This window comes from Barbus barbus (genome assembly GCF_936440315.1).
Source record: "Barbus barbus genome assembly, chromosome: 25".
NCBI lineage: Eukaryota > Metazoa > Chordata > Actinopteri > Cypriniformes > Cyprinidae > Barbus > Barbus barbus.
Window position 1 is genome coordinate 11,101,201 of NC_136753.1, and position 24,881 is coordinate 11,126,081.

General features: G+C 46.0%; 1 long non-coding RNA gene across 1 annotated transcript; it reads left to right on the forward strand.

The window, feature by feature from the left end:
- The first annotated feature begins 3,257 nt into the window (after positions 1-3,257).
- On the forward strand, positions 3,258-7,813 carry LOC306844577. The gene is made up of 4 exons (XR_013781926.1): positions 3,258-4,009; positions 4,574-4,601; positions 4,810-4,917; positions 6,015-7,813. It is a non-coding gene; the product is annotated as an uncharacterized lncRNA (long non-coding RNA).
- Positions 7,814-24,881: the final 17,068 nt, after the last annotated feature.

The following is a 24,881-nucleotide window of genomic DNA, read 5'->3' on the forward strand; positions in this document are numbered from 1 at the left end:
GGCTAAACAATACTCGGGAGCGAACAAGAGAATGTCCCAGGTTTATATAGTGTGTGTGATTGGGTGATGGGGATTGTGAGATGGTTCTCAGGTGCAAGCGTGATCAGTGTGAACAGCTGTGTGTCGTCAGTGCAATGTATGATGGGAAATGAAGTCCAATGTGCTGTGTAGTGTGAAAGTCCATGTGGTAAACGGGTGACCTCTGGTGGTGAACAAATGGAAGTTGCACGGACCAGATTCGTGACATAGCCCGCCCAAGGAGTGGCTTCCAGACACTCCAATACAATCCAGGAGGGTGGTGGAGCAGAGGCGGAACAGGGGGAGGGACGGAGGGCCAGGTTCATGTGCAAATGGAGGGACTGGGAACTGAGGCAGAGCGGGAAGCCAGGGCGGAGCAGGCGAGACCAGAGCCCCCCAGGGCGGAGCAGGCGAGACCAGAGCCCCCCAGGGCGTGGAGCAGGCGAGACCAGAGCCCCCCAGGGCACGGAGCAGGCGAGACCAGAGCCCAAGGCCACCACGGCGGAGCAGACGGGACTGGAAACCATGGCAGAGTCTGAAATCTGAGAGAAACAGAGACAGACAACACAGGAAGAGCAGAGACAGACAGAGCCTCCCTGGGTGGAGCAGGAGACACCCAGAGCCAGACAGCTAACCACCACGGCAGAGCAGACAGAGCCGGAGCCCACCAGTGTGGAGTAGACAGGGCAGAGGATCTCCACAGTAGAGCAGACTGATCAGGAAACCATGGCAGGATCAGAGATCTGGGGAGAACAGAGACAGACACCACAGGGAGAGCATCCATGGTCTCAAGAGCCGTGGCAGGGCAGGACGGGGATTCATAGGCGGCCTCCTTAGCTGTGGCAGGGCAGGATGTGGATTCACAGACGGCCTCCATAGCCGTGACTGGGCATGACAAGGATTCACAGACGGCCTCCATAGCCGTGACAAGGCAGGACGTGGATTCACAGACGGCCTCCATAGCAGTGACAGGGCAGGACAAGGATTCACAGACGGTCTCCATAGCCGTGACAGGGCAGGATGTGGATTCACAGGAGGAGGATACTACGGACACCTCTAGAGGTTCTGCAGCAAACGCCGCCACCTCTGGAGGTTCTACCGTGGTAACATCAGGTTGTAGGTGGAGTTTATTGACGGTCTCTCTGACCACAACATGACAGGCTGAGAGTACGTTGCTGGGCGCCAACACCTTACAAGGGCCTGAAGCGAGCACCACCGCTTGATGAGGTTCTGCAGCATGTGCCGCCACCTCTGGAGGAGCTGCAGCGGATACCATCGCCTGGGACAGTTCAGAGGTGGTGTATGCGGCCCAAATGCAACAAAGCGATCCCTAACATGGGAAGCGCTTCTGACAGGGGAATCAGATCAGGAACAGGAGGGCTTGAGTGAGTGGGTTTGGGGATACCAGCTGCGCGTGCAGACACCAGTGGTGCATCCCTTAAGCTGGAAACCAGACAGGGAACTCGAAGGTCTGACCTTAAATCTCTAGGTGTGACAGACTGGCAATTCGGCGGAGACGTGAAGAGGTTCTGGCTGATGAACTGTGGCGAGAAGAGTCTCTGGCTGGGAAGCTGAGGCATGGCGTGACACAGGCTGGAGCGCTGAGACGTGGTGTGACTCTGACTGGAGCGCTGAGACGAGGTGTGACTCGTGACGATCAACTGTGACTTGGCTTGCCTGGTAATGATCAACTGGGGCTTGGCTTGACTCGTGACGATCAACTGGGGCTTGGCTTGACCTTTTAACATTGGCTGCGGCTTGACTTGGCTCCTTAACGTGGGCTGCGGCGGCTTGACTTGGCTCTTTAACGTGGGCTGCGGCGGCTTGACTTGGCTCTTTAACGAGGGCTGCGGCGGCTTGACTTGGCTCTTTGACATCAGCTGCGACTTGACTTGGTTCGTGACCGGCAGCAATGACGCTATGGGATGGTGTTGTGGTCGGCATTTTGTGAGCGTGCTCTAGCGCAGCTGTAATCAAACAATTGGTTGTGGTGTCTCGTTCCTCCGTGACCCCCACAGTGAACGTTGAGCCAACCGTCAATAAAGCATAGTTCAGAAACTGAATAAAAGATGAACGGGGACCCTCACGGATTAGCTGCGATTTCAGCGGCTGATTAACGCCCTCACAAAAGAAGTCTATGAGTACACAGTCTGGCAGATCAGAAAAATGGGTGAGGTCTACATACTCTTGTATATAATTACGTATTAATAAAATACGTGCCATGTCCATACCTGGCCAATATCCACTGGAAAAGCCGCTGGATCCCTTGTAGGCCGAGTATTCTGTTACGGGGTTGACGAGACGTGAGACGTGCGGATCCATTTGCAAGGCTTTATTAGCAAACATGGTCGTAATACAGGCAGGGTCAATGGGAGCAAACTGGTATGGCATAGGGAAGACACAAGAGCAATCTTAGAGCAAGCGTGGGTCGACGATCGGCAAACAGTATCCAAACAGGGCAAGGCAGAGAGAATAATCCAGAAACACGGGCAGGAATCAAAACACAGGAAATCAAACAAGATAAACAGGAACGCTTTGTAAGGTTGCTGGGCTAAACAATACTCGGCAACGAACAAGAGAATGTCCCAGGTTTATCTAGTGTGTGTGATTGGGTGATGGTGATTGTGAGATGGTTCTCAGGTGCAAGCGTGATCAGTGTGAACAGCTGTGTGTCGTCAGTGCAATGTATGATGGGAAATGAAGTCCAATGTGCTGTGTAGTGTGAAAGTCCATGTGGTAAACGGGTGACCTCTGGTGGTGAACAAATGGAAGTTGCACGGACCAGGGCCCGGTTGCATGAAAACCCTTAAGTAAGGGTATCCCTGAAGGGGAAAAGATCCCTGAGGCAAGGGATTTCCTTAAGAGAGCTGCAACAAACGTCTCAACCGTCACCCTTACCTAAGTGTTTATATTAAGCGTTTCACTGTAGTTTCTGGCAGCGCACGGCAACGCGAGCAGCGGTTGCCATAGTTACTCTTCCATATTGCACTATAAACATAACGGACCGCAAAAATAACCTTACAACTACAGCTATAAAATATTTTTTATTTTTTTACAAAATATAATTTTTTTGACAAATTGATCTTCATATAGGTGTGGGGCTTGAATTCGCACATGTGTTCCATCTATCACTCCGCAAACGCGTGGGAAACCAGCAACTGCAAAAAAACGCTCCGCTAATACGTCCTGCTCATCTCTGGAAGGAAATTTGACATGTGTCAATTCGGCGACACAGGGCTAAGGCCACTCGATGGACAGCTCTGCAGACAGTGGATTTGTGTACTCTGAAAACATCGCCAATGACAGACTGAAAAGTACCGCAAGCGAAAAACCCTAAAGCAATCAAAACTTGAAGCAGTGCTGGGAGTGCACGACTTCGTCGGGTTTGGTGTTCAAGGTCAGGCTCAAGCGTTGCGGTGAGATGAAGGATTGACTGACGATCAAACCTATATTCTCTCAATAACTGCGCATCATTCATAGTCTCCAATGGATTATTTAGATCATTAAAAATGCGCCTAGGTACTTGCTCCTCTTCTATGAACATGAAATCAGCCATCGTGCTAGAGCAAAAGATGACTTAAGGGAGCTATTTTGGTCCCTTAATTTTTTAAGGTGAAACGGTTACTAAGGACTTTGTAGCAACGCATAACAGAACTTAAGGGAACACTTAAGCAATTAAGGGAAATACTTAAGTGACAGCCTTAACTTCCCTTAAGTAAGCCCTTAGGTTTTTTTCTTGCAACCCATGTTTCACTAAGGGTACCCTTAACCTTATAATTAAGGGTTTTCTTATCTTAAGGGTTTTCGTGCAACCGGGCCCAGATTCGTGACAGCTATAGTCTAAATAAACCTGGCGTTGTATAATAAATATTGTTGGCTCTGTGACAGATTGTTTATGTTCCTATGTTCTTCCACACTGATGGCTGTGCTCTAGAGTTGGAGCGTATCTCCTGTCGAAGAACATCTCTAGACATTATGAACCATATGACTTGTAAGTAATACCTCAAACATACACTGCCTAAAGTTTAAGGGTCAGATTTGTCATGTATTTGAAAGAAGTCTTTTATGCTCACCACTGCTGCATTTATTTGATTAAAATACAGTAAAACAGTAATAATTGTGAAATTACCATTTTTTTATAACTATTTTCTATTTCAGTATGTTTTAAAAAGTGATCAAAGCTGTATTTTCAGCATCATTATGCCTGTCTTCAGTGTTCCATGATCCTTCAGAAATCACGCTTTGCGAAAACAAGAATAAATTACATTTTACAATATATTCACATAGATATGTGATAATAATATTTCACAACATTACTGTTTTTATTTATGATCAAATCAATGCCGTTTTCTTGGTGAACATAAAGAGACATATTTCAAAAACTTAAATAACTGTTGCACTGCGCCGCATCCAGTGTAGACATCATCATATAATTATAGGTTCTATTGTATTTTGTTGCGCCATCCGGTGTAGACATGGTGTTAGATCTCCTATTAAATATCGTTACATATGATGTATGATGCCATCCATAATTGATAGAATGTTTCTATTTCAGAGACTGAAAATCATCAATAAACCAAAAGGTAATTATAATTTATTTGAATAATAAGAATAAGAATAACAAGAATAAATAAAAATGCATCCGTGATTTAATATTGCTCCTTATTTTTCAGTGGGTTGAAAGTTCTCATTAAACACATTGCTTTCTTCTCATCTTTGCGCGTTTTCAGATGTTGTGCATATTTATGAATCATAATTTTTTACTTTATTTTGTCTTTCTCTTTTTTTTAGTTTGGTTTAGCTCCAACCCCAATTAAGCAGACCTGAGCAGTTGATCAAGTATCACCAGAAACTCTGCAGGACGTTGGTCCTCCATGCCCAGGACTGGACACCAGTGTTGTAAGTCATCAATCTTGAAGTCATCCTGCCTCTCTGAATTGTCATGTTAGGAGATCTCAACATTGTCTCTCAAGGTCCACTTACATGCAGAGTTTTGCTCCAACCTAGTGCAGTGCACAAGAACAAGCAAATCAAGTTCTTCAGTTTTACTACATATAAAGTCACAAACAGGTGAGCGTGATCAGGTGTGGATCTAAAATCTGGGTGTGAATCACTCAGGTCCCTTGCTCAGTAGTCAGTGTTTAAGGGCTGTCTCAATCAAAAATTTTAGTTTGCTCCCTAAAAAAGCTGTGAAAACCAGGAAGCATCGATGCTCACTATGTTCCCTTATAGGAAGTTCTGAAGCTCAAAACTTAAGAGATAATTCGCTACAAAATGACACGTGATAGATTTTAAAACACAAACCAATATTATATTTCAGCATAAACATACATCACTAGACAGGTAATGTCTAATCTAGCAAATATTTATTTATGACTGAAATCTTGCACATACATGTAACAAAGTATTTATCATAATGTGCTGAAAATAGCATAAAAAATATATATCAGTTTTACTGTTGTGCATAAATGTCAGTAGAGATGTACAATGAGGACGAAAATAGTCACCAGTGTGTAGTGAGCCACTGTCCTTACCAGTGCCTGAATTTGTGTGCACAATATATTAATTTACAACCTAGCGAACGATGAAGCTGATTGAGACGCAACTTCTGTATGACAGTGGACCTTGAGGGCCAGAGTTGAGAACCCCTGACATACTGATTAGTTAATAATCACTCATGAAGAATGAGTACACTTTCATTTGTACAGAGATATGCAATATTTGACTCATATTCAGCGATGCTATTATCTTTTTTCCCCTTTTGTTTGTGTGTCAATCACAGCTACATAAAACCAAAGTGACAAAAAACTGTGCTGAAATTCTAGAAAATTGTTCTTATCCTCTAAGTCCCCACTCTTTTGTGCCCTGAGGTAGAAATGCCCTAACAGTAGGGAAAACTCAAGTGTATGCTTTTACATTTTAGACAACTATTGTTTTTTTTTTTTTTCATTATTTTTACATTTACATTTGGGTTCTTGTTTTCTTTCTCACTTTAGATGCTGGTGAAAAAAACTCCCGGCTAAAGCATTCAAAGTGGAAACTTCTGTTGTTGCTCAATCCATTGGGATGGTGGAAGGAGCAGAAGAACCAGAAGAACAGAGATCTGGCAGAAATCTACTGGTGCGCCTGAGGGAACCGATTTACCTAATGTCTTAGTTAAACCAAAAAGTTTCATCACTCACCTTCATGTTGTTCCAAACCTTTAAGACTTTTGTTAATCTTTGAAACATAAATGTAGATCTTTTTAATGAAATCTGAGAAATTTTCAGGTAAGTTTCAGTTTAGTTTGCGCCAACTCTGGGTTTTAGGTACCATGAAAGTGGTTTGGCTTTTAGCAGTGTTCATCGCCATAGTTCATCGCTCCACAGCTAACCTGCTCCGGGGCAGGTTATGTTCTGGTTTAGAGATCTCAAACTGAAATTTGACCAATCAGCTTCAAGCTAAGTGACACATCTCTGACGCAATAAAGCCACTCCTCCAGTTTCTCTTACTCCAAATTAAAGGATGCTACATAAAACATTTTTAAAGATAAAATCATGTGATTTTTAGACATGATTATTTTTTATTATTTATATAATTATTATACCCTTAATCCATTACACAAGACAGCTTAATTTAATAGTAATTATTAAGCTTTTATTTTAAATTAATATAAACCTATAGATAATATGCAATATAAATACGTTTTAGAATCAATAGCTGTAAACATGACTACATATGAGTTTCAATTTTTAAGTGTTGTTATATCTATAAATATTATAAACTTTACAAATTTTACTTGCACTTATATGGTAAGATAAGTTTTCCTCTTTAATGGATCGATTGTTTCATCTTGCTGTGTAAATGTGTTTAAATTCTTCATATTGTTCAATCTTTCATCTTTGGTAGTGAATCGCACTGACTCTCTCACGAGAAGTGAATCCCAGTTTCAAGGCATGTGATTGGCTGCTCATTACTGATGTCACACTTTCATGTGCACGAGCTCCATTAACTCAGGATCAAGCCTGAGTTGACAGAGAAAGTTGATGATCAGCTTCATGGTACCAACAAAGCCGGATTGAACTGGTTTGGTTTTGTCAACTCAAAACTAATCCTGTAACCCTGAGTTTGTTTAGCCACCATCATGGTACAGGCCCTCAATTTATGAAGTGATGTGAATGTTTTGTGTGCACAAAAAACATTGCATTTTTATTTACAAAATAACGTTCACGAGAGCACCATGATGCATCAGTGTTGTGTTGGCGTGCGAACTGGTCATCTCATGCTGCTTTTGTGAAAATGTGTTGGATATACATAATTTGTAAATAAAAACATAATATTTTTGTTGTTGCTGTTTTTTGCGTACACAAGGTATCTGTTAAAAATATCTTCATTTGTGTTCTGCACAAAAGGGTCTTATGGCCTTGGAGTGACATGAGGTAAGTAATTAATGACAGAATTTACATTTTTGTGTGAAATATGTTCACATGTGGTTATAATTGGTCATTGTTCTGTTTTACAAACATTTTCAATATTTTAAAGATTTATTATTTCGAAAAATTATGTTTATACAGTCTACTTTAAGTACTTTTGTTAATATTTATACATCTGTGATTATGGTATCTTTCCTTAATTATCTGAATTGTCTGCTAGCAAATATTATGCTATAGCATATCTGTTTATAATGATGCTGAGCACGGAACCTCCTGAATGCTTTCATTCATATTTCGCTGTGTATCCTATGTTTTTATTAATAATTTGGGTGTATTTTACTGTTCATATGTGTGTGCTTTTCAAAATAAATGAATTAAATTCATTTCGAGTTTGTATTCATCATTCACAGCTGTTGAAACAGCCTTTACATTAGTTTGGGCATATGAGGACATAAATTAGGTTAAACTACTGCATATCCGCCAATAGAAAATAAATAATTATAAAAAATTACCAACTGATTACCAGCGCACTATTGATCCGCAACGTTGCCACGACGTCGCAGTTACAAACTAGCAACGTCACAAAGTTACGTTGTGGCGACGTATACGCACCTTTCACTTTTCCGGTTGCCACGACGTAACTTTGGTCACCAGATTACGTTGCAGTTACGTAACAGTTACGTATTTGTGTTAGCTGGGTACATACAGCACCTTTAATTTTCTGTTAGCCCCTGAGCATCATAATTTCATGAAACCGCTCATTCATAAATCACGCTCGGATCCACATCCATAGGACCGAAGAGAAGCTCAATAACTTTTATAGAAATCAGATAAACGAAAATGAAGCATGTAATTGTTAATTATGGATATAGCTCCCAGCGGGCACCTTGATGTCAATTTGATGTCAAATCAGGGCCACTGCTGACCAAATGGGTGCCCTGAGCAGGATTGTATTGCTGTGCCCCCCTCCCTCAAATATTAAAGTAAAAAAATTAATAAATACATTGATTTTATGGTCTCAAGCATTCAGAAATCATGCAAACGAAAATTAAGCAGTCTTGCTACGATAAAACCATGGTTAATTTTTGTAAGGGTTGTGATGTCCACATGTTTTTTTGTTGAAGAAATTATAGAGGCTTTGTCATCTATAACAAAAAGGTGGCCAAAAATGAAAGATTAAGTGGATATTTGATCAATAGCCCATTAAACAAGGATATGATTGTGCTGTAAGTATAACAGCAGAAATTACCAGGCCTTTGGCTCCCTTTACGGTCATTTGTAATAACATGTAATGTTTAATTTTTTTCAAAACAAAAAAAAAACATTAGACACCATCACAAAATTTGTAATGGTTTTACTAGTTATAATGGGATTTGTACTGTTTTTTTTGTTTTGTTTTTTTCAGCAGTGTTGCCTCATTGGTTTTATATAATGCATAAGTCATTATAATAAGCATAAGCGTCCTCTGAAACATTTTGAGAGGGCGAGCGTGCCGCTCTCGAAGGAGGCAGTGAGTTTTCGCATGGCCAGAGCACGATCTGGCGCAACTATGGCTCTATTTGAGCCGAGTCGAGAACTGTACCCAGGAACGATATTCGCTGGCTAAGAAACAGCTTGCTCTTGGCAAAATTGACCCTGAGTCCCAGACACTCTAGGTGGCTGAGGAGGAGTGTTCTGTGTGATAATAGCTCCACCTCTGAATGGGCCAGAATGAGCCAGTCGTTGAGGTAGTTGAGAATGCGGATTCCCATCTGTCTTAGAGGGAAAAGAGCCGTGTCCATGCACTTCATAAAAGGGTGGGGGGGGCAGAGACAGTCCAACGGAAGAACCGTGTACTGATAAGCCACTCTCTCGAATCTCAATAATCGCCTGTGATGGGGCGATAGAGGACCCGCGAGTGAATCAGGACGGCGTGGGATCATTCAAACCTGGTTGAACCATAGGCTCGTTGGTTTCCTTCATAGAAGGCGGTCAGCGAGCAGAGAAGAGTGAGACTCATACTCTGAACGAGCATTCCATCTCGGTGAGCGCACAGTCTTTGCATGGGCATGACCCAGACAGGCGGCGCACTCACTGCTCTTGCAATCACTGCAATCGCGGTCACGGCATTTGCAACAACGCCAAAAAAATTGCTTATTTGCTCTAAACACAGCATTAGTGTTCTTAGAATCTCTAAACTAGTGATTCTGTGCATTGGACTTAATTTACTCTGCAAAAAAGCTCTAAATCATGAAAATCTGTCTTCTGCATTGCAAATAACATGTCATTTCAAGAGAAAGAAACATCTTTCATGCACTTACGATTTACTCTTAAAATTGCATAAACCGACATAAAAGAAGCTTTTCAGCATATGTGGGTGTGACAGGGTTGACGAGACGTGAGACGTGCGGATCCATTTGCAAAGCTTTATTATGAAACATGGTCAAGACAGGCAGGGTCGAATAACCAGCAAACAGGTATGTTGGGGACAAGACAGAAGTGTGGTCAGTAAACAGGCATGGTCGACGATCGGCGTACAATATCCAAACAGGGCAAGGCAGAGAGAATAATCCAGGAACACGGGCAGGAATCAAAACACAGGAAAACAACGAGGAAAACTATGAACAGAGAACGCTTGATAAAGTAGCTAGGCTAAACAATACTCGGCGGTGAAACAGAGAAAGTCCAAGGCTTATAAGGTGTGTGTGATGGGTGATAGTTCACAGCTGTGAGTGATTAGTGAGTGCAATCAGGGTAATGAGAGATTGGTGCCAGCTGTGTGTCGTAAGTGCAATGTATGATGGGAAATGGAGTTCAATGTGCTGTGTAGTGTGAAAGTCCATGTGGTGAGCGGGTGACCTCTGGTGGTGAATAAATGGAATTGCACGGACCAGATTCGTGACATAGCCCCCCCAAGGAGTGGCTTCCAGACACTCCAATACAATCCAGGAGGGCGGTGGAGCGGAGGCGGAACAGGGGGAGGGAACGGAGGGCCAGGTCCTCCAGACAACACAGTGACAGACAACACAGAGAGAGCAGAGACAGACAACACTGAGAGAGTCCTTGTTGCAGGGCAGGACGGGACCAGAGTTCACCTGGGTGAAGCAGGAGACCCCCAGAACCAGACAGCTGACCACCACTGCTGAGCAGACAAAGCCGGAGCCCACTAGTGTGGCGTAGACTGGGTAGAGAATCCCCACGGTAGAGTGTACTGGTCAGGAAGCCAGGGCAGGATCAGGGATCTGGGGAGAGCAGAGACAGACACCACAGGGAGAACAGCTGTGGCAGGACAGGAGGAGGATATGCAGATGGCCTCCATTGCCGTGACTGGGCATGACAAGGATTCACAGATGGCCTCCTTGGCCGTGACAGGACAGGGCGTCAGTTCACAGGCGGCCTCTTTGGCCGTGACAGGACAGGGCGTGAGTTCACAGGCGGCCTCTTTGGCCGTGACAGGACAGGGCGTGAGTTCACAGGCGGCCTCTTTGGCCGTGACAGGACAGGGCGTGAGTTCACAGGCGGCCTCTTTGGCCGTGACAGGACAGGGCGTGAGTTCACAGGCGGCCTCTATGGAGCGCTCTGGAGGAGCGGGCACTTGAGGGCGCTCTGGAGGAGCGGGCACTTGAGGGCGCTCTGGAGGAGCGGGCACTTGAGGGCGCTCTTGCAGCGCGGACACTTGAGGATCAGGAACGGCACTCCTGGCCGTGACTTGAGAACTGGATTCTCGGGATACGGGTGTAGGTGCCACCACTTCGAGAGGTTCTGCAGCCGAAGCCGCCACCTCTGGTGGCATTGGTACAGATTCGTGAACAGGAGAGACCTCAGGAACAGACTCGTGGACAGGAGAGGCCTCAGGAGCACACACTCAAAATGGCGACCGCCATAACGGGAAGCACTGAGGTCAGGGGAACAGTCTCTGCAACAGCCAGGGTTGAGGCCCTGGGAATGCCAGCTACTCGCACCGACATCAGTGGTGGGTCCATCACACTGGACATCAGAACTCGAAGGACTGACCTTGAATCTATGGTAACAGCCTCTGGCAGTTCGGCGGAGGCGTGAAGAGACTCTGGCTGAGGAGCTGAGGCGCGAAGTGACTCTGGCTGAGGAGCTGAGGCGCGAAGTGACTCTGGCTGAGGCGCTGAGACGCCGCGTGACTCTGGCTGGAGCGCTGAGACGCGGCGTGACTCTGGCTGGAGCGCTGAGACGCGGCGTGACTCTGGCTGGAGCGCTGAGACGCGGCGTGACTCTGGCCGGAGCGCTGAGACGCGGCGTGACTCTGGCCGGAGCGCTGAGACGCGGCGTGACTCTGGCCGGAGCGCTGAGACGTGGCGTGACTCTGGCCGGAGCGCTAGCGCTGAGACGTGGTGTGACTCTGGCCAGAGCGCTAGCGCTGAGACGTGGCGTCGCTCTGGCCGGAGCGCTGAGACGTGGCGTGACTCTGGCCGGAGAGCTGAGACGTGGCGTGACTCTGGCCGGAAAGCTGAGACATGGCGTGACTCAAGACGATCCGCAGAGACGTAACCTGACTCGTGAAGATTCACTGTGACTTGGTTTGACTCACGAAAGTCACTTGTGACTTGGTTTGACTCACGAAAGTCACTTGTGACTTGGCTTGCCTCGTGACGATCAACTGCGGCTGGGCTTGACTTGTGATGATCAATTGGGGCTTGGCTTGACCTTTTGACATTGGCTGTGACTTGACTTTGATCCTTAACGTAGGCTGTGGCTTGACTTGGTTCCTTAACGTGGGCTGTGGCTTGACTTAGCTCCTCAACATGGGCTGTGGCTTGACTTGGCTCCTTAACATAGGCTGGGATTTGGCTTGGCTCTTGCGCAGCTCTAATCAAACAATTGGGTGCGGTGTCTCGTTCCTCCGCGACCCCCACAGTGAACGTTGAGCCAGCCATCAATAAAGCAAAGTCCAGAAACTGAACGAAAGACGAACGGGGACCCTCTCGGATTAATTGTGACTTAATCGGCTGGTTAATGCCTTCACAAAAAAAGTCTATCAGCAGACAGTCCGGCAAGTCAGAGCCATTTGCCAAATTTAGATAGTCCTTAATATAATCCTCAAGGGATCGTGTTCCCTGCTTGAGGGTTAGCAACATACCTGCCAGGTCCCTACTTGGTCAACATCGACCAGAAAAGCTGCTGGATCCTTTTGGGGCCGAGTATTCTGTTACAGGGTTGACAAGACGTGAGACGTGCGGATCCATTTGCAAAGCTTTATTATGAAACATGGTCAAGACAGGCAGGGTCGAATAACCAGCAAACAGGTATGTTGGGGACAAGACAGAAGCGTGGTCAGTAAACAGGCGTGGTCGACGATCGGCGTACAATATCCAAACAGGGCAAGGCAGAGAGAATAATCCAGGAACACGGGCAGGAATCAAAACACAGGAAAACAACGAGGAAAACTATGAACAGCGAACGCTTGATAAAGTAGCTAGGCTAAACAATACTCGGCGGTGAAACAGAGAAAGTCCAAGGCTTATAAAGTGTGTGTGTGATGGGTGATAGTTCACAGCTGTGAGTGATTAGTGAGTGCAATCAGGGTAATGAGAGATTGGTGCCAGCTGTGTGTCGTAAGTGCAATGTATGATGGGAAATGGAGTTCAATGTGCTGTGTAGTGTGAAAGTCCATGTGGTGAGCGGGTGACCTCTGGTGGTGAATGAATGGAATTGCACGGACCAGATTCGTGACAGTGGGTTTGCAATCACTTAATTTGCTTATTTGCACTAAACAGAGCATTAGTATTCTTAGAAGCTCTAAACTAGTGATTCTGTGCATTGGTGCTCTAACATAACTTACTCTGCAAAAAAGCTCTAAATCATGAAAATCTGTCTTCTGCATTGCAAATAACGTCATTTCACGAGAAAGAAACATCGTTCATGCTCTTAAGATTTACTCTTAAAATTGTATAAACCAACTTTCTCTCACTGAGAAAGAAGCTTTTCAACATATGTAGGCTTGCCATCTCTTCATTTGCTTATTTGTACTAAACACAGCCAGAGGTGGGTAGTAACGAGTTACATTTACTTTGTTACATTTACTTGAGTAAATTTTTTGGGTAACTAATACTTTTAGAGTATATTTAAAAATGGGTACTTTTACTCTTACTCAAGTACATTTTTTGTGAAAAAACGGTACTTTTACTTAGTTACTGTGGGCGACGCTCCTCTCGTTACTTTATCTTATTGCAATACGTAATAATAAAGTTAAAAATGCTTCATTCCAAACGCACCGTCTACTTTTCTCTGGGCAATGAACGATGCCCATTCGCGAATGATTCATTCTTTTGAGTCAATTCTGTTCGAAGGCTCGAACAAACCTGTTGGCAAACCAGTGAATCGGTTCGTAAATCAGTTTGAAGGATTCGTTCAGTGTCGTCTGAAGCGGTTCTCTCTCAGATAACAGAAAGTTTAAAAACATCAAGAGCGATGAAGACGTGGCTTTGGATCTACAGTCAGGTGAAAGCAAATCTGAAAAGGCTATGGTTTGCTAGCTATGAAGATCTTTATTAGATGAACAGTGCTGTCGGTTCCACAGGTATAGATTCGATTGCACTGACTACACGATACAACTATGACTTTACCAGTTAGTTATAAATGTACCTTATACATTAAATACAATCCAAAATTTATTTATTAAATAAGCTGTCACAGAGTATGAAATGAACACCCGCGTTAATTCCAGGAGGAATGCCTTTGCTTAGACACAATTAATATTGATATTTTCACAATATTTACGCTTGCAGAAATAAAGGCCACATTTGTTTACATTTTGCGGAACAGACGGAAGAAGATCCATCATATGCATTTATTTCGTTATGTTCAGATGTTCTGTAGCGGTCTTATGAGGAGATTTCTCTCTTCGTGTCAGAGGTTATATACATATATAAATAATACATAATTAATAATTCATTAATAACAATTAATATACTTTAAAATATAATTTAATTCAGTGATGCAAATCTGAATCTTTATCAGCTGTTACTCCAGTTTTCAGAGTCATATGATCCTTCAGCAATCATTCTAATATATTGATTTATTATCAGTGTTGTTGAAAAAACCAGCATATGCTAGTTAGGTATGTTTTGAAGCTGGGATGCTGGTTTATGCTGGTCATGTGCTGGTCTTAAGCTGGTCGGACCATTAAACCAGCTCAAACCAGCATCCCATGCTTCAAAACATGTGCAGCATCCCATGCTTCAAAACATCCCATGCTTCAAAGCATATGCTGGTTTTTTCAACAGGGATTTGCAGGGTTTTTTGGAACATGTGACATTTTGTTAAGGATTTTTTTTTATGAATAGAATATGAATCCACTCATACTGCGTCTTGCTAAAGACGCTATGGGAAAAAGCCTTTTTCCTCCTTTAATGAAGCATTATTCAATCACGCAGTGAAACTGCACGATCATTGGTTCGTGCAGTGTGTTAAAAATGAACCAATGTGTCGGCAGCGGAGCTGCACGAGCCTATGGCGACGGAGCCCGCCAGATCCCACCAGAATGGGCAGGGTTATCTGGCTATATAATCGGCCGTCTCGCCATAGGATCCTCAGATTTCTTCTCCTTCAGCGACGACATCTCGCCGACAGGGTCTCCTTCCTTGATACCCCGATTCACCCAGCGGCCTCTTTGGACCTGCGGTGTAAAGTTTCGCTGAGCGCTTCACGGAAGCACAGAAGGCCATGCGACACTTCCTGCCCAAGCGTTCGAGCTCTTCTGCTGCCGCTAGTCACCCCAAGCCTGCGTCGACTAAGCAGTCTGCGAAGCTTTCACCTCTCGCCTCCGCCCCTCAGCCTGCCAAGGCTCAGCAGACTCGAGGGCGTTCCCGTTCGGCCAGACTTTACCCCCTTCTGAAGCGCCAGGGCCCCCGACCCAGGATTGTGTAGGATCCTGCGCCTCCGGTGTCTTCCTGATCTGCAGGCCAGGAAGAGGAGAGGGCCGAGTCCAGCCGCGGCCAGACCGCCCGCCAAGCAGCCTCTCTTAAAAAACCTTTTGCCGGGTGCAGAGTACATTGTGTCTGTTGCAACCAAAGGGCCCGTACAAGCGTCCTTGCAACCGTCCGTTATGACAGGCAGAATAAAACACAAACATTCTCAAAGAGATAGCAAATTTCCTCTTCCTCTTCTCACGAACGTCCTGCCTCCGTGCAGTCGATCGCTCGAGTTTATCCAACCCCTTGCCACACGGGCCAAGGCATGGAGGGCCATCCCCAGAGTGTCAGAATGGGTTATACGGATAATAGAACGAGGTTACTCACTCCAATTCACTCGCAGACCCCTGCGCTTCAGCGGTGTGGTCTCCACTTCAGTAGACGGCGAGAACACTCACGTTCTACGTTCAGAAGTGATGACGCTGCTGGAAAAAGGAGCCATAGAAATGGTTCCTCCAGCTCAGAGCGAATCAGGCTTTTACAGCTGTTACTTCCTCGTTGCCAAGAAGGATGGCGGCCTCCGGCCCGTCCTCGATCTCAGACACCTGAATCGCGCCCTCATGAGGAGGTCGTTCAGGATGATCACACTGAAGCAGATCCTCTCGCAAATTCGCTCAGAGGACTGGTTCTGTTCCCTGGACCTGAAAGACGCATACTTTCACGTCCAGATAGCCCCCCATCACAGACAATTCTTGAGATTCGCCTTCGAGGGAGTGGCTTATCAGTACACGGTCCTTCCCTTTGGACTGTCCCTGGCCCCACGCACTTTTACGTGGACGCGGCTCTTTCCCCTCTCAGGCAGATGGGAATCCGCATTCTCAATTACCTCGACGACTGGCTCATTCTGGCCCAGTCAGAGGTACAACTACTCTCACACAGAGCCCTCCTCCTCAGCCACCTAGAATGCCTGGGGCTCAGGGTCAATTTTGCCAAGAGCGCGCTGTTTCCCAGCCGACGGGTGTTGTTTCTGGGAACAGTTTTGGACTCAGCTCAGATGAGAGCTGGGCTAGCGCCGGAACGTGCTCTGGCCATTCAAAAGCTCGCAGCCTCCTTCCAGAGCGGCACCGCTCGCCCCATCAAAGCGTTTCAGAGGATGCTGGGCCTCATGGCCGCAGCATCGCCGGTGCTACAGTTGGGCCTGCTTCGCATGCGGCCCCTTCAGTGCTGGTTGAAACCACAGGTTCCGCCCCACGCATGGCGACACGGTCATCTACATATCAGGGTGAGCCAGGCTCCCTGGAAGAACCCACGATGGTTCAGAAAGGGTGTGACCATAGGGATGGTCTGCAGCAGGGAAGTTGTCACAACAGATGCCTCCAACATGGGTTGGGGGGCGCTGTGAGAAGGCAAACCGACCTTTGGCCTTTGGTCGAAGGCGGAGCAGAACCTCCACATCAACTGCTTAGAGATGCTAGCAGTGTGTTGAGCCTGACAGTTTTTCCTGCCAGAGCTAAAGGGACGATATGTGCTGATCCGCTCAGACAACATGTCAGTAGTGTCCTACGTAAATCACCAGGGAGGTCTCTCCTCGAAGCGCCTCTTCCTTATGGTAGAGTGACTTCCGGAGTGGGCTCAGCTCAACTTGCGCTCGCTGAGGACATTCTCCAATCAGAAACCGTGGGTGGACAGAACAATCCGTGCCGCGGTTAACACACGCACCGCCGCTTACAATGAGGCTCTTCTGTCTGGGAATACGAGCGAGTACAAAGCATCGTGCTATGCTCTCCGACGCGCAGTAAGAGCCGCCAAACACAGATACAGAGAGAGAATTGAGTCTCATTTCCAGCTCAACGACTCTCGACGGATGTGGCAGGGACTGAGGACCATCTGTGACTTCGGAAACAAATCCTCCGCGGAGGTGAGAGCAGATCCGTTGCTGGCCGACGAGTTAAACATCTTCTACGGCCGCTTCGATGGCAACGGCGGTGGCGCGTGTCTGCCGACCAGCGCGTCTGGAAGCAACAGGCAGAGCAGCGATGATCCTGTAATCACCGTGTCGGAGGATGAGGTTCGGAGGGCGCTAAAGAAAGTGAACGTCAGGAAAGCAGCCGGACCTGATGGGATAACCGGCCGTGTTCTGAGGTCCTGCACCGATCAGCTCGCTGGTTTGTTCACTTCTATCTTTAATGAGTCCCTTGCTACCGCCGTGGTTCCCACCTCATTCAAAAAATCCATCATTATCCCTGTGCCAAAGAACAATAAAACCTCTTGCCTGAATGACTATCGCCCAGTTGCCCTCACATCTATAGTCATGAAGGTTTTTGAGAGACTTGTAAAGAGCCACATTTGCTCCTCCATCCCTGATACTCTGGACCCTCTTCAGTTTGCCTATCGCCCAAACAGATCCACGGACGATGCCATTTCTCACGTTCTCCACTCTTCCCTCACACACTTGGATAGCAACAATGGAAATGATGTAAGGCTGCTATTCATTGACTATAGCTCAGCTTTCAACACTATAGTCCCCATCAAGCTGGCATCTAAACTCACTGACCTCGGCCTAAACTCCTCACTCTGTGACTGGATTCAAGACTTCCTCACCGGCAGACCTCAAGTGGTGAAAGTTGGCCAGTTCACCTCAAACTCCATCACTCTGAACATAGGAGCCCCACAGGGCTGTGTCCTGAGTGCCCTGCTCTACTCTCTCTACACGCATGACTGCGTGTCCTCTCACAGCTCCACATCTATTGTCAAATTCGCTGATGATACTGTGGTTCTGGGCCTCATCTCCAACAACGATGAGACCGCATACTTGGACGAGGTAGAGAGACTCACATCATGGTGCCAGGACAACTGTCTCTCTCTGAATGTGAGCAAAACTAAAGAGCTGATCATGGACTTCAGGAAGAGACAGCAGCAGCCCTACTCTCCTCTTATGATCAGTGGGACCCCTGTGGAGAGGGTGAGCAGCTTCAAGTACCTCGGTGTAAACATCTCCGAGAACCTGACTTGGACTACACACATCCAAACACAGGTAAAGCCAGGCAAAGACTGTACCATCTGCGACAGCTGAGGAAATTCAGGGTCTCACCAGCAATCCTGAAAACTTTCTATTCAGGGACCATAGAAAGCGTATTGACTCAGTGCATCTCAGTGTGGTATGGAAACAGCTCCAATCAGGACTGCAAAGCACTACAGAGAGTTGTGCGCTTAGCTGAGCGCATCTCAGGGTCTGCTCTCCCCTCTCTGCAGGACATCTACCTCAAACGCTGCAAAAATAGAGCTGTCAAAATAATCAAGGACTCAAATCACCCTGGTAACCAGCTATTCACTTTGCTTCCATCTGGTAAGCGCTTCCGTAGCCTGATGGCAAAAACTGAGAGACTTAGGAGGAGCTTCTTCCCCCAGGCCATCAGGCTCCTAAACTCTAACTCTGTGTCATAACATCACTTGACTCCATGTAAATATCACCATATCAATAAGCTATTCATAATTTTTCTCTACCTCATATTGCTGCTATTATATACCCTGTACAACTTTTTTGCACATTATTTTGCACATTCCTCTTAGTACTATTTAAGTCAACAACATACTGACCTGCACATTTATATTTATATTTTTTATCTATCTTTTTATTTTATTCTTTTATTTTATTTAATTTTTTTCTACTTTTCTTCTCTTAATATTTGTATACTTTATAATTGCACTGTCCTTGGAGCGGACCTGACCTACATTTCACTGCTGGTTATACTCTGTATAATTGTGTATGTGACAAATAAAACTCTTGAATCTTGAAATCTTGAGAGCAGCACATTTGCCGGGCAGATTGAACCGAGGAGCGGATATGTTATCACGGAGCAACGTCCCCTCAGAAGAGTGGATGTTCCATCCGCAGATGGTTCGAATGATCTGGAGAATCTTTGGCAAGGCCGAAGTAGACCTTTTCGCCTCCAAAGACAACTCTCACTGCCCAGCCTATTATTCGAAGGTCAAGGACGCGTTGGCCCACGACAGGCCCAACCTCCTCCTTTATGCATTCCCTCCGATCGCTCTGATTCCTCAGGTCATCAGGCGAATCAGGGAACAACGACACAAGGTCTTGCTGGTGGCCCCCCTGAAGCGTGTGAGGCTTCAGGTCATGTCCTCATGGCTGGCTGTGAGATTTTCCCGTGACCTCGGTGACCTGACAGTCTGTCTTGGTGACTTGTCTGGCTGGAGTGGCAGAGGTTCTCGCTCTTCAGCCTGGGGTTTCAGTTGTCTCAATGTCAGCAAAGGGTCAATGTGACCCAGCGGCTCTTTATCACTGAGAAGGTGGTATGCATGTGTTGTTGCATGTTCAGTGCACACCTTTGGGCCTCAAGAGTTCAGTTCTTTTTCTGAGCATCAGCTTGGGGTCTGCCAACAAGTTGAAAGTCAGATATAAAAGTTGGATTTACTCCAGTGTCAACAGATCTCTAAGTCTCTCCGTGTTTTCCAATATGCTGTTTCCTGGTTTCCTTCCTTTTCAATTGGGTTCCTCAGGAGACCTCGTAACGGGTTTGTGTGGTGACGGGTATGCTGACAGGTGTTGGATCATCCTGGATGTGCAGCCATCAGCTGAAGTGGCGCGGTGATGCCATTACTCGGCGATGTGGCTGGTTAGCAGAGATCTGGGTGAGTGTTCAGCAGGCGGGCACCTTGTGTGGTCATCCATTTCAGTTCTCACACTTATAAGGAGTTTGTACTGTTCATTTTTTTTTTTTTCTTTACGGGGCCTCCTCTGAATGAGCTCCTTTAGAATACTCAAGATCTCTACTGTCTCAGGTGTTGCCACACTGTTCAGCTCTGTGAAGAGCTGGAACGTGTCAAGAGGGTTTCTGCTGGTTAGGAACTGTGTTGACTTTCTGATGAAGCATCTATCACAGTGACGTGCCTTTCAAGATGTAAGAGCAGGCGGAGTCTGGGCTGGTCTGACCTTGAGACTGAATTCTCGCGACCAGCTGAGATGTCAGGCCTGATCTTTGTGACCTGGCATTGCACTTCAGATGAGTTGGCTGACTGGAAATGTGAACGTTCCTGCACTTGAGGCCAATTCTATGAATGCTTAAAGTCCATTGGGCTCAAAACCATGTGGCAGGTCCATGTTGGTGACAAGAGAGCCCTTGTCCATTTGGGTTATATACACAGGGTGTACAGTCTCATGGAGCTGATGGTCAGGCACAGGGGAGTTGGCTGTGTGTGTATTTTGGCCTGTCGTGGGTGATCAGCTGTCTGCTGATGTGCTGTTTGGGTGACATGACCATCTGGCGTCAGGATGGTTGTCTCTGTGGTGGACTGTTTGCCAAGATCTGGGCATTTCTCTTAGTAGGAGGGCTTTCTGGTGGGTTGTTGGTTTCTCATGCCACTCGTAGTTAAAAGTCTGATAGTCTGATATATCCTGTTTGCCCTGCTGGGGAAGCCACTCTCAGGATCAGTTTATTTTATGTCCTCAGGGTCTCTGTTGCTGGCCTGTGTGCTCTCCAGAGTCAGTTCGGGGTACTGTGAAAAGACAGGCAGGATTTTAACAGTCTCTATGGAGGCAGCATTGTGTTCTCTGTAGGCCATATGGGCTGCATTGCGCAGATGTCAGGTGGTCACTGTGCAGGGGAAGGCCATGGCACTTGGGTGATGACCCACAATGTGATGTAGATTTCGTGAGGAGGTAAAGTTCTGGAGTTGAAGCCTTCCTCCCTTGTAGCCTGTTCTGTCGTCTGGCGTAGACTCAAAGCTGGCTGTAGCAGGCTTCTTGTAGTCTTTGTTATCCGCTTTGACAATTTCCGACTGCTCGTTCAGGCTAGAGGTGTTCCTGATTGGACAGTTTCATGTGGTCACATTGGGCAGAGTTCAAGCATAACAGTTCATGTTTTGCAGGCAGGCAAGTGTGGTGGCCTTCTGCAGTCTCTAGCCAGCTTGTTGGGGTCTGTGGGGCCAAACGGTGTGTGTGTATGCCGTGATCCCCTGTAATTGCTGGCTGGTGATGTGTGCACAGTGGGCTCTCGCCCCCCCCTTCGCAGGTTTGGACTCTTGGCTGGGGGCCTGGGCCGGCTTGTCAGGGGAAATTCTGTGTTGTGTTTTCCCTTTCTGTTGAAGGGCCTTGCATTGTGCCAATGCTGGGTGCCTTCTGGTGCCTGTTTTGGGTTCTGGGTTGTGCAGTTCAGAATCAGTGGGGTCTTACAAACACCTTAGGTAGAGGCCTTGTGCTTGTTAAAGGCCTTTTGTGTCAGGTCACGCAGTCGTTGAATAGGCATTGTGGGGCAGGCCATAATGCCTATATGGTGACTTACGATGGGGTGGAGGTTTCGGAGGAAAAGGCTCTTAAAGCTAGTGTCTTCCTCCATCCCAGGTTCACTGCGAGCTCCAAAGTAAGCTCGTCGAAGTCTGAGGTAGTAAGCATGGGGAGTTTCATGACGGCCCTGTTCAATGGCTAGGGCAGTGATCAGTCCGTGTTCAGACTCTGGCTCTGAGAATTCCTTTATGATAGCTTGTTTAAGCTGCTGGTAATCCGATTGGATATGTCCTGGCTGTCGAGCCAGGAAGCGTCGCACTTCTGGGCTACAGGTGATCCAGAGTAGATAGAGTCTATCTTAGTGTTTCACACTGGTCCACGACTGCAGATAAAAGTCAGTCTCTCTTAAGTAAGCTTGGACATCATATTCTCCTGCAAGTTCTGGTTTGAATGCAGGGATTGTTTCTGGCCATTCCGTTGAGGTCTTTGAGTGTCACTCCATGTGCCATTTCAGTGCTCGTCTGAATAAACCCCTTTCTTTCTGCAACTGGAGAGGTTTTCAGGAGGCTGACTTGTGAAATGTCAAACAGAAGGCTTTGGCTCTCCCCTTTGTATCTGTGTACAGGAGTGAGGGGATTTGCACTGCTGGCAGTGTGACGTGCAGCAGGGTGCCTTTCACTTGAGTCCATGCACAGTCGGTAGGACTGTTTCAGTTCTCTCTGAACCATGTCAAGCTCCTCGTTAATGTTGCAGAATTGCTGAGTCAAAGTTTGGACTTCATCTCTGGCTGCATGCAGATGGCCTTCTAAGGCCTTAGTTCTGGTGTCTCTCTCGTTAAGTTCCACATACGCTGTTTTTAACAGTGTCTTTGTGTGAAACAATTATCTTTCCAGGTCCTGTCTGGTGGCTTTTTCACGCTGCGCTTGCTGTGCAGCAGCTATTAGAGCCTCCTGAAGACTGATGATTTCCTTCTGTTGCGCCATTCTGTAAGGTTCTTTGCATCCGTTCTGTGCCTTTTCTCGCTGAGCGGGTCTCAGTTCCCTGTAGAACTCTGTGACTTGCAGGTTCAGTTCATTTACCTCCTGTCTCAGGCCCTTGAAGGTGCGGGGGCAAGGAGATGCTGATGCTAGTCAGCTCCTGGTGGTTCAGACTGGGTGTCAGGTGTCCACTTGTGTCGCAGTCTCGCTGTTCCTTTCTCTGCCATTGCAGGTCAGTGGCTGCTTTGGGCTGGAGGATGTCCATCACAGTGCTCTGCCGGGTTTCAGGTGGTCCTGGTGAGCTGGCAGGGCTGGATGTCTGTGGAATGTCTGAGACACACTGGCACACTTGGGGGAACACCAGAGAGTGAGAGGCAGAAGGCAAGTGCAAGTACGTACAGAGGCGTTAGGCTATCTGTATGGGGAGCGGCACTGTAAGCCGTGTAAGGTGTGAATAGCTGGTGAGGGGCAGCTAGTGAGGTAGGGTGCTAAGAACACACATAAAGGTTTTGAGTAACTTTGTTGACGGGGCTGTAAGCAGGGGTCAGCCGATGACCTGGCTATACGTGTTGTCAAACTATTACTCAAGGCACTGATGGTTCACAGGTTTGGTCACTATGAAGGTATCAAATAAACAAAACTGAAATAAAATCAGGAAGTTAAATCAAAAAGGAAAAGGAAGAAAGAGGATTTTACCTATTTAGTTCTGCTAGGAGATATGGCTAAGCAGGTGTCACTTGTGGGTGATGCTGCAATAGACTCATAAACCTAGGCTTGCAATGTTAGCTAAGCTAGCAGGGGACACCCCAAATACCTCAAAGTCAAAAAGAAAAAGAAACAATGGGAAGTGTTTCTAGTTCAATCTGGGGCCTACATTGTGTTGAACAGTAACTGCACTTCAATGTACTAGGCCTGTCACTGAGGAGTGAGGAGGGGCAGAGAGGAAACGGGGATTAGGTTACTAATAACCTGTACAACTCATTAAGGAAGCAACAGTTGCTAGAACTACTGTAATCCTATTCAAAGAGGGAAGATGGTGATGGTAAAATTGCTAAAATAAGGTAAAGGTAAAATGAAAACGTCCTAATAGCTTTAGGAAACTAAAAGGAATTTAAAAATTTGAATAAAATAAACAAATTGATTTAATTAAATCTCAGATTTAATTAAAAACGATTTAGCTGAATTGGAACATTCCAGCTAAACAAGGGTAAATAAATAAAATAAAATCAAAGACAGGTATAATAAAGTCAAAATAAAAATAACACAAATAGAACCAACATATGTGAGGAGGGGCCAACTAGAATCTCAACAGAAGGTGATAGCACAAACAGGAAATGAAACCAAGGAGAAAGAGAGAGAGAGAGACAGAGAGGGAGGAGTGGTTCAGACGCTACACTTTACACTCACACAGTGTCAGTTAGTCGGATGCCTGCTCGGCTGCTAAAGAGTTAGCTTTGGCTACACTCAGTTGCTTGTTTACACAAGGGTCTGTGAAGTGTGTGCTGTTATCAGATTGAATCGGAAGAGGCTGCTCTCTACTCCCGGGGTCATACGTTGCTAAGAGACCGATGCGAGTTTACAACACGCGCAAGTGGAGCAGAACTTGCACCGCTGTAAGCATGCATGGGCACTCACGTGCAGTCAGTTATGACGCATCGCAAACAACTTTTTTCACAAATCAAAACAGCACATTCACTTCACAGACAATGGCAATTACTAGTTAGCTAGGCTAGAATTACTCCATTAATTCGCTAATCAATTGCATTACTTCAGTGACTACAATGATATGCGAAAGTTACAAAAAGGCCTTAACTCTGGGAAGATGAGGAACATCGCTCAAATCACCATTTAACTAAATATACTGTAGCAAGATTTCTTCGTTGCCCAGTTTTAATATCACTGCAAGTGGGATTGCTTCGCCACGCAGTTTAATTTGTGCTGCTAATCTGAGATTTGTTCATCAGAGAAGATTTACACATTTAAAGCTGAAATGGGGATTTCTTCGCCCACAATCAGATTAATTTAGTCTGGTACCATCTATACGGGCTGCTACTCTGAGATTTCTTCGTCAGAGAAGACTTACACTCTACTAACAACAGAAATTAGGATTTCTTCGCTAATATCAGGTTAGTTCCTTATCGTACGATTTAAACACGCATTATAGAATTGATAAACTTTCTACTGCTCGTAGTAAGGTGCATTCAAGCTATAGTCTATCTGATTTGATCAGAAACTGCATGTGTAAGACGTTAGTAAAATTATGAGACAAACACACAAGTTTGATACTGAGTCTGCTTGCAAACAATGTTTAAACGATTGCCACCTTTCTCCACCATTTATGTAACAATTTATGAGCTCAAAAGGGAAT